The sequence below is a fragment of the Acipenser ruthenus genome, chromosome 17 (genome assembly GCF_902713425.1).
Source record: "Acipenser ruthenus chromosome 17, fAciRut3.2 maternal haplotype, whole genome shotgun sequence".
Classification (NCBI taxonomy): domain Eukaryota; kingdom Metazoa; phylum Chordata; class Actinopteri; order Acipenseriformes; family Acipenseridae; genus Acipenser; species Acipenser ruthenus.
Genome location: NC_081205.1, coordinates 18,894,249 through 18,910,794, shown reverse-complemented (window position 1 = coordinate 18,910,794; position 16,546 = coordinate 18,894,249). Strand labels below are relative to the sequence as shown.

The following is a 16,546-nucleotide window of genomic DNA, read 5'->3' as shown; positions in this document are numbered from 1 at the left end:
AATTTCTCAAAGAACCTATGCATGTGCATGAAAAATCATGATAATAAACAGGGTATGATATTAAATGAGGTGATATAAAAAGGGGTTCATCTGTATTTGGGCAGTTAAAAAAAATGAGAAAGACCACAAAGAAAGTGTCTATATTTTCTAATTCTAATTGTTCTAGATCTAAATTAAAGTAGAGATGCAGCTTTATAATGAAACAACAAATTATTACATAACATGCATAAAATGAAAAATAACATGCAAAAACTAATTTCATACTTTGACAAACGTATCTGGGCAATCAACATATTTCGTATGAAACCCATTCGTTGCTAATTATTGACAATTATCATGATTGAAAAACAACACCTGATGATAATTATAAAATAAAAAAATTTATAATCATCAAGTGCTGAAAAATAAATTGGAAATTTATGATTAAAAAAGCAACAAAAATGGTTAAAACTGAAGAGTACAGCAACAATTTAAAAATGGCAGTGATACAACTAAATGAAAAAGGAGAAACTACCAGAAAAATAGCAGAAAGACTCATTTTAACAAAAAACACTGTGTGGGCTATTATTGACAAACACAGGAGAACAGGAACTACTGCAACTAGCTCCAGGTGTGGAAGACCAAGAAAGATTTCTGCAAAATCTGGAAGAATCGTTCGAGCAGCCCAGCAAAATCCTCTGATTACTGCAAAAGACACGAGAATTGAGAGAAGATGGTCAAGAAATTCACGAGCGAACAATTCAACGATACCTTGTTGAATGCCCATGTGTGAAAACCAAGATGAAAACCTTTGTTAAAAACAATACACAAAAGAAAGCGATTGGAGTTTTCCATTGAATATTTGAAGAAGTCTGATGATTTTGTCAACCAAATTATCCAAAATATTACTTTTTTTCACCAAGAAAGCAACAATATGTTTGGTGGAAGAGAGGAGAAGAATTTTAAAAAATGTTAATCATGCCCCGTGTTAAACATGGTGGAGGTTGTGTGATGGTATGGGCTTGTTTTTCTTCCTCAGGCACTGGCGACCTTTGTATTGTAGAAGGATCAATGAATGCTGCAAAATATCAAGAAATTTTGCACTCTCGTTTGTTACAAAGTCTACAAAGGAATTTCATTAAAAAAAAGCAAGATTACAGTTGTAGATTGGCCATCTCAGTCCCCAGACTTGAATCCCATCGAGATGTTGTGCATTGACTTGAAGGCTGCTTTTTCAAAAAGGAAACCAAAGTCGATTGCAGAACTCAAAGCTGCATGTGTTGAAGAATGGGCAAAAATATCTCCGGAAAGATGCCAGGAACTGGTTTCAAAGCGCAAAAAAAGACTGCAAACTGTAAAGAAAGCAAAGGGTGGGCACACAGAATACTAATGTAAGGGTGCCCAAATACTTTTGTCAAAGTATGAAAATAGTTTTTGCATGTTATTTTTCATTTTATGCATGTTATGTAATAATTTGTTGTTTTATTACAAAGCTGAATCTCTAATTTATATCTTTCAATAGAACAATTAGAAATTATAGAAATCACTTTCTTTGTGGTTTATCTCATTTTTTTTAACTGCCCAAATACTTTTGTCTGCGACTGTGCACACACAGAGCACTAAAAGCATACTCAGTAGGAATAGTATCTTCTTAATAATTCATTAAAGAATATATAACTTTAAATTTAAACATTCGTTTCCTTTTCTATTCTCTAATTCCAGAGGTTCTGAGTTTGTTACTCCAACATTTGAGTTACCATTTTTCTCTAAATCTTCCTTTACCTGGCTTTGAGCTGATTTGAGCTTGTCAGATGACACCGTGAAATTATTATGAAGGTATTTACTTTTTAATGTAGACAATTTAAACACATAGCAAACGCTGTTAAGGACCCATCCCAGCATAATTACAATACAAATCAGTTTGGTAGAAAGGGGTTGGATTAAAGAAAATGCTGTAACACTGTCATAAGGTGGACAGGTAGAGTGGCACTGATTGGATCACAAGGGTTTTTATTGATCTGGACGGACTGCTCCTCAATTAGGGATAGGGAAGCACACGTCAACCAAACACTTACTGTCAGATTTACTATCTTACCCTGACTAAAAAAAGTGACTCGCAACAGGGAGATGCAGCTTATGTATTTCAGAGCACACGTCAGGCGTGTGCTCTGTAATAACGAATCGTGTGAAAGCCAGCTATTTCCCTCCATGCTACAGAAGGTGTTTGTAATTTCTATTTCCAAACACTGTATTCTTCAAGGTAACCTGGTAGAGCATTTAGACTTTGTTCTGCAAGCTTCAGTGTTCCTTCTTCACAATTTAAAACCATGCCTTGAGGCCTATGGAAGCAACAGCGGTGTGCAATTAAAACCATTCCACTACACCAATACAAGACCAGCAGCTGTTAATAGCATCTCCATATAGCATTAAAACCATTCCACTACACCAATACAAGACCAGCAGCTGTTAATAGCATCTCCATATAGCATTAAAACCATTCCACTACACCAATACAAGACCAGCAGCTGCTAATAGCATCTCCATATAGCATTAAAACCATTCCACTACACCAATACAAGACCAGCAGCTGTTAATAGCATCTCCATATAGCATTAAAACCATTCCACTACACCAGTACAAGACCAGCAGCTGCTAATAGCATCTCCATATAGCACTGGGCCTCCTAGTACAAAACCAGCATTTTAAATACCCCTGACCAAAGAATGATTTTATCAGCTTGTTGAAGTGCTGGAGGCCAAAGTATTTTACTACAACCCAAATTAATGTCTGTAAGCTGTATTGTGTTTTTTTTTTTCGTGCCTGGTTGATTTTTAAGCATAGTTGTAAAATGTTAAATAAACCATTGTAAAAGTAATAGTGAGTCATTGTGAACGTGTGGGTTGCAGTGCGTAGTGATAGGGGTGATGTAGGTGCTCCAGACAAAGACAAACACAAAGTTCACGGTACAAGTTACTTTTATTCTCCTTGACCCGTATTAAATAATAAAGCTGGCTCTACCCATCAATGGGTATTGCCAGCGCCCAAAACAAGGGGTTGCAGTCCCGAAATAATAATTCCAAACACAGACACGAAACACAGACACGTCTCCGGACAGTGCTCTCAATGCAGGCGCGGTGCTGGAAACAGTGTTGCTGGTGTTCAGGTGCAGTGCAGTCTGGGTGTATCGCTGGCATAAAGCGGCAGCTCCCAGATCCGTATTTAGCCGTCTGGCGGAGATAAACACACAGTTTAGTTTCAGCAACACTTCACTCACTGTTTGCTAGTCCTTGCTTCCTCCCATTCACCACAACAAAGGAAGCGATTATGGCGTCACGTCCCCCTAAAGTACATTCAGCCCCGCCCCCTCCGATAGCTAGTTCAATCACGTCTCCTCCAATTCATGAATGAAACTTTGCTTACCGTACTAGGGTGGGGACTCCTGGTACCGTGACGCCATCCCTTTCCTGAATGGCCGGCTTCCGACTGCCCCCGGAATGAACTGCCGAAACATTCAGTACGGGGCACCCAATTCCTGCTGTACAGTGCTCTCACAGGTCGAGAGGGAGATTGTTGATTCAGATTCATTCGCTCTTTGTCACAGTCATCTATTGTCAAACAGCGCTAATGGTTTTATCTGGTTTTATTTTCTGTCCATATGGATGCAATCCTATATTAATGTACTGATTACTGTGTAATAAATCTGATTCCTCTTTACCCTTACACAATGCCAGGTTTTGTATCAAAAGGGAATTCCAACAGTCTTATAGTTTAGCGTTGCGTTTATTCAAGTAACACAACCCCCTCCAAATATCTGATTGCAGATTTTATTCTGCCCTAATTTCTTGGCATGTCTGTAAAGCATTTTCAGAATAATCAATTGGCTGTTTTGGGGTTTTTTTGTTTTTTTATCTGAAAGGATGCTCATCTGTTGGGGTCATGTTTTGGCTAAGTTCCGGCTTTGTAAACCTTTATATAATTGCCAAGTGGGCCACCCGGTGCCAATTGTGAGCTCTCAAACAACACCCCCTGTGTTTGTTTGAAACTGGCAAGGGTTTCCTATGTAGTATTCCAGGCTGCACAGTGCAGTACATCTGTTGCAGGGTCCTGTTAAGTGAGAAAGGCATCCCCTGCCAGGAACGCACTGGCTGTCCTGTTGCTATGGTGACGATGCCTCAGTTTTTCCTGTATGTTGGCACCCTGGCAGCAGCAGCCATATAATGGCTCAAAAGGTAATTTAGGTCTGCCGACACCACATTTGGCTTGGAGGGTTTGGTGGCGCAGTGGGCTAATTCACTGCTATCCCTCTTAAAAACTCCTCATACATAAATAAGCACCTGCTACTCTTCATATATACAGTGCCTTGCGAAAGTATTCGGCCCCCTTGAACTTTGCGACCTTTTGCCACATTTCAGGCTTCAAACATAAAGATATGAAACTGTAATTTTTTGTGAAGAATCAACAACAAGTGGGACACAATCATGAAGTGGAACGAAATTTATTGGATATTTCAAACTTTTTTGACAAATAAAAAACTGAAAAATTGGGCGTGCAAAATTATTCAGCCCCCTTAAGTTAATACTTTGTAGCGCCACCTTTTGCTGCGATTACAGCTGTAAGTCGCTTGGGGTATGTCTCTATCAGTTTTGCACATCGAGAGACTGAAATTTTTGCCCATTCCTCCTTGCAAAACAGCTCGAGCTCAGTGAGGTTGGATGGAGAGCATTTGTGAACAGCAGTTTTCAGTTCTTTCCACAGATTCTCGATTGGATTCAGGTCTGGACTTTGACTTGGCCATTCTAACACCTGGATATGTTTATTTGTGAACCATTCCATTGTAGATTTTGCTTTATGTTTTGGATCATTGTCTTGTTGGAAGACAAATCTCCGTCCCAGTCTCAGGTCTTTTGCAGACTCCATCAGGTTTTCTTCCAGAATGGTCCTGTATTTGGCTCCATCCATCTTCCCATCAATTTTAACCATCTTCCCTGTCCCTGCTGAAGAAAAGCAGGCCCAAACCATGATGCTGCCACCACCATGTTTGACAGTGGGGATGGTGTGTTCAGGGTGATGAGCTGTGTTGCTTTTACGCCAAACATAACGTTTTGCATTGTTGCCAAAAAGTTCGATTTTGGTTTCATCTGACCAGAGCACCTTCTTCCACATGTTTGGCGTGTCTCCCAGGTGGCTTGTGGCAAACTGTAAACGACACTTTTTATGGATATCTTTAAGAAATGGCTTTCTTCTTGCCACTCTTCCATAAAGGCCAGATTTGTGCAGTATACGACTGATTGTTGTCCTATGGACAGAGTCTCCCACCTCAGCTGTAGATCTCTGCAGTTCATCCAGAGTGATCATGGGCCTCTTGGCTGCATCTCTGATCAGTCTTCTCCTTGTATGAGCTGAAAGTTTAGAGGGACGGCCAGGTCTTGGTAGATTTGCAGTGGTCTGATACTCCTTCCATTTCAATATTATCGCTTGCACAGTGCTCCTTGGGATGTTTAAAGCTTGGGAAATCTTTTTGTATCCAAATCCGGCTTTAAACTTCTCCACAACAGTATCTCGGACCTGCCTGGTGTGTTCCTTGTTCTTCATGATGCTCTCTGCGCTTTAAACGGACCTCTGAGACTATCACAGTGCAGGTGCATTTATACGGAGACTTGATTACACACAGGTGGATTCTATTTATCATCATTAGTCATTTAGGTCAACATTGGATCATTCAGAGATCCTCACTGAACTTCTGGAGAGAGTTTGCTGCACTGAAAGTAAAGGGGCTGAATAATTTTGCACGCCCAATTTTTCAGTTTTTTATTTGTTAAAAAAGTTTGAAATATCCAATAAATTTCGTTCCACTTCATGATTGTGTCCCACTTGTTGATTCTTCACAAAAAATTACAGTTTCATATCTTTATGTTTGAAGCCTGAAATGTGGCAAAAGGTCGCAAAGTTCAAGGGGGCCGAATACTTTCGCAAGGCACTGTAAATATATACTAAGCATCAAAAGAAACGTATCACTTATATTTGGATAAAATTCACTAGATGTGATCGAAAAATGACAAACTCTGTTTTTGTGCTGATTAACAATTGACATCACAAAAATGCTGCAAAATGATCTGTCGATCTTGGGCAGGTGTTGTGACTCATGGTCTCCCAGTTCGTGGCCTGTCATTGACAGAGTGTGTCTTATTATACCGTCTCGCCAGGTTTCAAATTGCTGGCTGTGAGCACCCAAGACGGTGAGCCACAGTATGCTGCCCTAGTCCAGCCTCCAATATACCGATTACACATAGGTGCTGCTCTCTTGACAGATGTGGCATTTTGTTTATTTTCTGTAATTTATTTTATTGCTTTTATTCAAGCTTGCAATTCACAGCTGAAATCACTCCATATCCAGTGTCCAATCAACTGTCTCACTAATTAGGTGATTAAGTGCATACGCTTCAGTGAGAATAATTGATAACACCATAGAATAGTATTTGAAATAAAAATAAATTAAGTAAATGATATTGAAGCAACTTACCCTTTACAATCTCTGTTCTTGTCGTTTTAACTACAGAGCTCACTCAACTGAAATACTTCCAATGTCACCATTACAAATGCAGTTACTCTTGACTTTGCTAATTATTCATCAGAATATTTCCACACTCTTCCAACGCCACTGTTTCAGTATTCACATACTTTCAAGGGATGTTAAAGTTTAAACATTAAGAATTGTCCCTGTGTGTTTAACCATTGTCAAATATATGCATGTCAAATGTAGAGGTCATCTGTGGTGTTTTCACAGTAGGATGTGTGCAGTGCAAGGTTATTTATTCAGTAAATATAGGTTGCGCACAGGCAGTCTCATCCACATCAGTGTTGCATCATAAAAAATTAACAGCGCTCTAATGGATGGCGTCTCATGATGGTGTATTTATTTATTTATTTATTTATTTATTACATTTTTGAGGTTACAAAAATTCTCTAAATGTTAAAGTTTAAACATGTTTAACACTAAAGTTTAAATGTTCAGGAAATTAAATGGAGAGAGAGAGAGAGAGAGAGAGAGAGAGAGAGAGAGAGAGAGAGAGAGAGAGAGAGAGAGAGCTTATTCAACTAATCTTATTTGAAGGTATCAGCAAAAAAATTGTTCTACTGTACATCAAACTGGACAGGATGTACTTCTAGTAATTGAGAGGAGACTGTGTTAACATCATTGCCCTTAAGTACAGTATGTTGTGTAGTTGTTTGAAGTCGCCTTTTCTATTCCAAGTGCAGGAGGCATGTAACAGGGTAAATGATTTACCTTAACATGACAACCGCCTGCCTGTGCTAATTTGTCCAACATATCTCCCCTCCGCCACGCCCTGTCTAATTAAACTGTCAGAGAGTCCCAGCAGGCTGGCTTGTTCTCACAGCAATCCGTTACCTCAGCCAGCACACTGCCCCCTCTCCCAGTGCAGACAGCTGAGTGAGTGTGTTTATGGGGTGAGGAAGGGGCAGGGAGTTACCTATGGATTTGGGGCCTCAGCCAAATTGTAGCTTTTGAGAAATTACAGGAGAGGGATGTTTTTCTTAACACCTTGTCACCCTTTTAAAGATTTGTAGCACCCTTGTTTGAATTACATGTAGGAATCCTCAATTCTGATCAGCTAACCAGTTTGTTCGAATATAATATAGTGTCAGCTATGTGCCCCCTTTTTATTAGTATCTGTGCTTATTATTATTTTATTTTTTTAAGGCCCAATTTAGAAGCTTGTAAAAAGCATTTTTTTTAAAGGAATAAAGCACTTTTAACTGCATAAAACATACAAGAAACCTGCACAGAACAATAAATGAATAGCTTCTACCTGTTACTAAGGCGTTTTATTCTGTTTTAAACAGTTTTGTTACTTTCAGAAGTGTTGCCTTTGCACTATTCAAAATGGAGTCATCTTTTAAAAGTCCCCGTACCTGCGTTACTTGTAAAAATGTACACAGTCAGCACTCCAAAATTGTTGGACACAATTATTATTGCAGAACTGCGCCCAGAAAATCAATATTAGGATTCTAATAATTCAACATGACACAAACTGACGGGGGAGCTTTAATAAGCAGAAAGCTGTTCAAAAATTAGATTGTAAAACTTGTGTGAATGTCAGTCACCAAAAACGAGGATCTGTTCGGTTGCCTCACACAGATATTGAACATCTAATTTGTCGTAGAGAAATATAAAGTAATGAGAGGAGAAACAAAAGAAAACTGAAGATAGGAACATGTGACACAATTTCCTGGTGGTGCTGTCCAGATACAAAGCCTACACAGTTTCCTGTTAAGGGGTCACATCAGGTTTCTCACAGTGAAAATAGCCCAGTGATTTCATGTTCTTGATTCACCGGGGATTCCTGGGAGATTGCAACAATGGGAGGCCGCCTGTGAGCTTTTTTCTTTTGACCAAAACGTCAGAAGATTCCAACTCAATTACAATGGACTTTGAAAGGTCAGCAACACACCCACCAATCAGTTCCAAACCCGCATATCTGGTGTCCCATTCTTGGTTCTTTATTTAGAATGTATTTACCCAGCAGGATAGCCCAACTGGGAGATATTTTTTTTCAATTACAGTGTTGTTTCTGCCCAGTTTTGCAGCTGGGGCTGAACTTTGATGTACACCCTTTGGCCACATTGATTCAGTGGAGAATCTGGGATTCTAAAATTGTATCTACTTGGGCCATATTTTTTAAGTTTCATTCATTTTTCCCTTATAGAAATTTCCCATAGTAAAAGCACAGCAGAGTGTAATAAAACATAGTGAAAGCCCAGAGAGATATGGTAAAGCATATTTAAAAAAAAACATGGCAAACCATGGAGAACTACTGTAAATGCATAACATAATAATGGGAAAAACTACACATTTACTGTGGTAAACTTTTTATAATGGTTAGGTGATATTCACACTATAGCGTTTATTCACTAAGTTTTTTACGCCCAACGTACACTGCTATTTTTGTATTCAGACTTATCACAGGCAAGATGGGGGAACATCTGATTATAGCAGTGCAGAATATATTGTTCTTTATATATTGCACAAGAAATATCTTGGTAAAGAATACAAACAGAAATGATGGGAAAATATGAGGAAATTGGAAACTAAGCACTATTGGTATGTTAATATAAACACACTGTTTTTGAATACAGGTTTTCGTTAAATGTCCGGGTGTAGCTTCTAGAAAGCGCATGCCATGAGATACTGCAGCCCAGTACTTATATTCCAGGCACAGTTGAGAAACCATTCCTATAGGAGGCTGTCTGTTCCGGTGGTTAAAGAAAACGGCTTGTAACCAGGAGGTTCAAATCCCTGTGTGACCTTGAGCAAGTCACTTAACCTCCTTGTGGGTGAGATGTTGTTGTAAGTGACTCTGCAGCTGATGCATAGTTGCATAGTTCACACACCCTAGTCTCTGTAAGTCGCCTTGGATAAAGGCGTCTGCTAAATAAACAAATGATAATAATAATAGTGAGAAATAAAAAATATATATATATTGAAATGATTGTGTTTGGTACTACTATCTATTTTTTTTGTTGCCAATAACATTGCCTGAGATTATCTGTTACCAAAATGAACCTGTTTCGATTTTTTTTGCAGCGAATTTCACATTTATTTTCACACCGATTACGCTCAAGTATGAAAGGTAGTATTCAATTCCATAGCTTCAATTTTTTACCCTAGAAAACACAGCGAATAAACACTATAGTGTGAATAGCCCTTTACTAAAGAATTATATAGTTTTAGAATATGAACAGGCATTTTACTTTATTCAAAAGTTTTGAAAATACACACCTTTCTTATAGTATTTTTTCTGCTGTCGGAATGGTTCACCTTATGGTTCTCTCTTCTAAATCCACTGAAGAGCTGTACCTGCCTTGCGATTGATAGACAAACAGAGGGCTTCAGTCGGCAGCATTTATACATGCCAGGGAATTGACACCAAGGCAGTGACAGCCCTCACAAAACAACAAATACAGCTTCCTCATTAGCTCTGTCAATCAGTCAGCTTCCTCAAGCATTAGGAGAGACACAAAAAACAGTTTTTGATTGAAGAGCTCAACGCATACATTACCCCAAATTTAGTGGAGAGCAGGCTGGACGGCCAGCGGGTCACCACACCAAATCAAACAGGGGTCAAATGGGATCAATTCCCGGCCCTTCATGTGGGCAGGAGTCAAGTGTGCCGACAAACAGGTTTTTCTGTCTCTGCTGGTGCACAGTATGAGATAGTATGGGGTCCCAGAGGGCTGGAGGGTCAAGCTGCAGACTTTGATAAACGTCCATTTACTGGGGGGAACAGCAGTACATTTGGCAAGGACAAGCATGTATTCATTTGAAAGTTCTAGAAGAATGGCTCTGCAGCTGCTGCTGTTCCATTTGGTTCTCTCAGACTAATGTTCTCAAAAGTTACACCATATTCCTTTGAATTTAAGACGCCCTCGAATTTAAATCGCAGCCCAAATTTCCCAACCTCAATTTGAGAAAAATCCGACTGCGCATATCCGACTCCAGTGGGACCAGAGCAAAGGGGCACATATATAAAATTTCGGATGAATGAATCCTGTTTTAAATACCATTATACACAGCTGTAACAAGTACTATATTCACACAATTATTGTTTTGAGATTCAGCTTTAATTAGGGAGCTCCCCTAAATCCCTTGTTTAGAAAGATACAGGGTATTAATGCTTGTGACAGAGTAGCCGTCTGCCGTGTGGGTGTGTGCATTCGCTGCTGAGTGACAGGCAGGAGAGCGAGGCGGAGGTTGAAACTGATATAACCGCAGGCCAACAGGATTTATTTACTTATCAACACACTGAACAGCTCACATGACACTACCAGCAATGGCAGTGCACGGAGCACATACAACACAGTGTACAAAAACTTTGGTAGGGTCTACAATCTCTCAACTAATGTTCTCTGTTCAGTAATAAACTAACGTTGCTGAAGAGGTTGATCACAACGGATAAACGTTTAGGTCAGATATGTGATGTGCGGATACGTGTCGGATTACATAATCCATAATAATACATAATAAATAGAGGCCGCAGCAGTACATAGTGCAGGGAGAATGTTGTTCAAGAGGCGTTCAATGCTTCAAAGGGTCTGCAAGTGCCACTGTTGCTGCTTCGCTGCTGCAGTTTGACGAAGTCCAGGTTGGGTGTATTTAGGACAGGGCCTGTTTGCAATTAGCTCCTGGAATGTTATTGCTTGATTGTCATTTCATTTCCCTTCCAGAATTGGTCATACGCAGCTCAATGATCGCTTGAAACTGTTGATTTATTACGGGAGCCGGCCTAGACACCCAGGAGGAAACATTTATTAGTCGGAGTGTTGAGAGAAAGTCATGTTTATGAGCTGTGGGGCCACACGCACAGCAAAGTATATGTGGCTTTTGAGATCTACTCTACTTGCAACAGTTTTTGCATTCTTTTCAATTACATTTCTCTCAGATGAGTATTAGATTCTCTAAAGGAATACTTTATGTCATATACATTTTTTTAATAATTAATTATCTAATATCATCTTATGTGTGTTCTGCTAGGTCATTATTTATCAGTCTTACTAATTAATGTGGGGCTGCTCCTGAAAAGACTTGTATTGAATTTAATGTCTTGGAGGCAAATATGTGAGTTCTCTATATTGCATTTCATTCGCTTACACTGAGATCCCTAGTACTGATCTATACTAGGGGTAACACAAAATAGTCAACTAGACTAGTTGACTAGAAAAGTGAGGTCGTAATCGCACCCTTCAATCTCAAAGCAGTAACAGAGCAGGATTTTACTACCAGCAAAACTACAAACTTAACAAAAATAGAAATGTTTTTAGGTAGAAATGTCAATATTTTAATTATATACAGCTGTTTGTATTGAAACAGAAAGAATTGTGAAGCGTGTGGTTGCAGATGGACTGAATAAGCAAATAACATATGCATGACATTTCTGAACATTAATATAGAGTTTTAAAAAATGTCATGCAGTTTTAAACATAGTGCACTGTGGACAGGATGACATCACTGGCCAGGCTGTAGTAACCAGGATGAGACTCAGAGAAGGCAGAGAAGGCAAGTTTAAGCACTGGTGCGCAGGTTTTAATACATATATAAACAAAATAAAAAAGCGCTACAAACACTTAACAGAACACAGTTGACAAAATAAATGGCACAAGGGCCAAAACAAAAGGCTACACAAAAACTCACGAAACGTAAACAGACAGGACGTGACAGCACGGAACACAGCCAATCTTTCACCTCTCACCAAAATCAACATTGAACACATTAACCATTTCACCACCCGTGATCACCTTATTTACACACCTGTGGCTGGAGTCTTAATTAATCATTTAAACATTTATTCAATTGACAGCTCCAGCCACATTTCCACGTGTGTTTTCGCAGGGAGGATTTTAACTCTTTCCCTGCCACCCAATATTCCCCCCACACACACATACCCATGCACTACACTGCCACATGCACAAACAGCAAGTTCTTATAAAACTGTACATTCACAAATAGAGCACCAGGCATTATGAAATACATGATTTATTAATATTTTTGTGGTGACTAGCTGATTATTTTAACCTTGACAATAGTCACACTGAATTGAAGTTCAGCATTGCATTTGCTGGCTCTCAGACTCCCTCAGAGTCCCCTATACTACAGTGATATAGATTATCTATACTGCAATGGAATTGCTGGTTCTAACATTCCCAGTACCAAGTTCTTGTTATGAATTTGCTATCTCTTTACCAAGTACTAAGCTCACAGTATTTATTAGTCCCCAGTACAGGACAGAGACCTACTTGCAAATAATCAGCTCTTACATCTTAAATATATAAACAATTCTGATATTCACTGCTACTGAAGGCACGCTATCCAGCCCCAGATGCTATGAATGCAGGAACAATATTACTGTGCTGATAGCTATCAGAGAACAGGAGTCTGAATAAAATGTATAGTTTGTTGGTATTGAGCGGAGGTTTTAGAGGGGCCACAAGAGAGCTAAATATCACCTCCGAGAGAAAGATTCCACTTTACAGTGCACATAAAGATTAAATGGTATCACCATCTTTGAGGAAATTACAAACAGCACAAGAGATTAGCTCAGTCATTGAGGTGACTGCTCGTGGCCCGCCTTTCTTCTACACATGAAATACATCCCTGGCTTCCTTATCCAAGCAATTAGACTGTTCACATTTTAAAGACTGCAGTACATGTTTTTAAGGACATACCCTGTATACATTTCCTTATGCTTTCTCTTCTTTTACTGTCACCTGCAGTTCCATTAGGAAGGGGGTGGGGGTATTTTCAAAATCATTTCATTTTGGATCATGGCATTGCACATAAATATTTTTTAGATACCCCCAACCACACTTCATTCAGAGTATAGAAATGGATCTTTAAACATATAATAATAAAAAAATAACACTCCATTGAAAAATACTGCAATTTGACATGGGTCTGACATTTCACAGTTATCTTAACTGATGTATTCTACATGCTGTTCAGCTTCATTGTATATATCATTTTCTGTTTCTGAGTTTTAAAAACTTTTTAAAACAGGTTAATGGTTACACTGTGGTGTACTAGCTGTACTTAGGGAGTTTGAGAGCAGTACAGAGGCCACAGAGGTGTATTCAACTTCCGAGTTTTTAAAAGTCACCGGATGTGATGACTGAAACCTAAAATCATATAGCAAAGCGAATCTAATCAACAACAAGAATACATTAGTTAGGATAAGTGTGATATTTCAGAGCCAAGTTGCTATTAAACAGAGAGAGACAAAAGGGAACACAGAAACAATGTTTTGCTGCTTTTTATTAAACAAGTTTTGGTATTAAACTATCATAATTGTTTCTGAAGAGTGTCTCCAGTTTATTTTTGTATTTATCCTCCTTTTTTTCTACCAACCATTCTTTTAAAATGGTTTGATGTATAAAAAAACAAATTAAAAAAATACATGTGTTGTGTTGCTGTGTTGGGAACATGTACTGTCTTACCAATTTTAACAATTATTTGAGTAAATGGTTTTTGAAGCAGTTCTTTACAGATTGTTAAATGCATTTTGGTATCTCTGATTTTGTGATGCTATTTCCTTAACATTACTGTAAAAATAAGCAGAAATATAAGGAGTCCCCAGACATGTTATTTATTTTTTGTCTAATTTTATTTTATTATTACTTATTTTATTTTTAAACATACTAGCTGCTACACAAATGTACTGGCGCCGATGCCACATTGTTTGACCCTATTAATGATACAGATTCACATAGCCATTTTACAAACCATTCAATCAGACATATCCCCCTTGCATTATGGCCACGGGTAGGCTTTGTTTTTGTTCAATAAGTATTCATATTTCAAAACTGGAGTAAACGCTTTAAAAAACAAAACATAGTTTTGACCTATTGGTACACCGTACACCAATTTCTAGTATACAACACACAGTCAAGGTCAAATAAAGCAAAATTAAATGATGGCTTATACCGAGCGCTGTTTTATAGCTCCCTCAAGATCACTTCATTTACGGTATAGAAATTGCTAAAGAGCAGTGGAAATGTAAACACTTTTTTTAAGGGATCTTTAAACAAATAATACAAAAAACAAATGAAAAGAATAATCATTTGAAAACATGTCATGGCGTTATTATGCAATGCACAGTCAAGATCAAATTAAATTCAATTCAATTCAATGCTGACTTTTATACAGTTCTGAACCTGTGGCTTTGTGGCCTACAAGCCGCTGTGCATCCTGATGTTACCCAAAACAGATTTTTTAGATTTTGCTTTGACAGCAGCTCTCCACAACGGTGAAAGCCCTGACTGGGCTAATCCACAATAACAGATCCCTCAACAAAGGCCTGCCCTGCTGCAGAGCTGTGTGTGTAATATATATATATATATCCATCTCTGGTATCCAGGTATTGTCCAGGCTCCAGCTGAGGGAGGCCCAGCTGTGAGTACGGCGGACACCGTCTGTGCTGGTTGTGCCCCTGTGGAGCAGGCATCAGTCAACAGCCTGCCCGGGTCACCTTTGGAAAGGGATCTGACCCACAGCATCTCTGTGCACTTTACTGTTGAGCCAAAGCAGCTGGCATGCAGTCCACACTGCACAGGCCGCTCATGCTGTGTAGAGGTTGGTGCTGAGGAGGTGTCCTTGTACACAAGCCCTCTGTACACACACATGTACAGTAGACTACCTTCCAACAGCTAATGGGACACATGGAGGACTGAGGGTTTAGAAAAATAGAAAACATAAAAAATATATTTTTATGTGGAAATAATTGTTTGGAATTTTTGCCATGATAATCAAAGGAAGTTGTATCAAATAAAATCGTAGGAAGCGATGCTAGCACCTTATCTCTGCAAAGAAAGAAAACATGGGACTTGTGACCCAGCTTTTAACTTGTGCGTTATTTCAATTTTATTTTCAGCGTTCTTTTAATTAAGTTTGACATTACTACCCTAGCATTACAAAATGAGACCTTGATTTCCATTACTGAGTTTGCGATTCAAACAACAAATGCAAGAATCCTATTATTTAGCTGTTCTAAGGCGACATTCAGCTAGCTTGGTAGTGTTTTACAGGGTTTATAGAGTGCGAATACAAGTCTGTGATACTTTTACTTAAGCAGGGGATTCCCCTTAATGTAGCTCCAAATTAAATGTTAATTTCATTTTCTTACTCCTTGGTTACCTTTTCATGATGTTTGCAATTATTCTGAGTGGTTCTAATTGCAATCACTCTACTACTGTGGTTTTTTATAAGTCTGGGTTAAGGTGCTGTGACTATGAGTCCAGAAGCTGCTCTTCAGTTCCACTTGCCTGCCATAGACATTTGTAACCTAGGCTAGATCAGCGTATGTATCATTAGCACCATCTAGTGAACAACCAGAAAAAAAGGAAACCCAACCCAAAGTGCCAGATCATAAAAGGGTGTATGAAGTCACACACCAGAATAAACTTGGATCTTTTTCAGACTCTTGCACTCTCATGGCTGCCTATGCCGGTTGGTCTCTCCTTGTGGAAACGGCCACAATGCCTGGTTCTTTCACAGAGACAATGGAGCGTGAGATACACAACATGCAGGAGCTGTCACTTCTTCAGGTTACAGCAGTGGGGACAGGCTTGTCTTTGAAATAGCTAAATGGCTGTGGTTTTAACAACCCTTTGAATGACATTGTAAAAACGCTACAGATATTTTTTTCTTCTTTTCCTTATTAATGCAGCATAAAGCATTTTAATTAAACAATGAAGACGAACGTGATATTAATTCTGGCAAATAAAAGAGGGTGTGTTCAACTGGTTATTGCTGATACCTGGCAGGCGTAGCACACACTCTTGTCTAATGCCTGACATTGATTATGTAATATATCAAAGCTGCATCTCCCTGTTGCAAGTCAGTTTCAATCATGATTGGTCAGATGGCAGATCGGTGCTTCTGTATCTGCACAAGTAAACTGTTTGTTTGTATGTAGGTAATCACAGTTTTCATGCTACCATATTTACAGATTGTGGACTTACATATTGAATCAGTGGGATTATAAGAAATGTCCTCCAT

The 16,546-nt window shown here is 38.8% G+C and overlaps 1 protein-coding gene across 2 annotated transcripts in view; it reads left to right on the top strand.

Moving 5' to 3' along the window:
* LOC117423351 (ephrin type-B receptor 1) overlaps positions 1-16,546 on the top strand; it is a 257,791-nt gene that overhangs the window by 126,669 nt on the left and 114,576 nt on the right. The gene's annotated exons all lie outside the window — the stretch shown is intronic.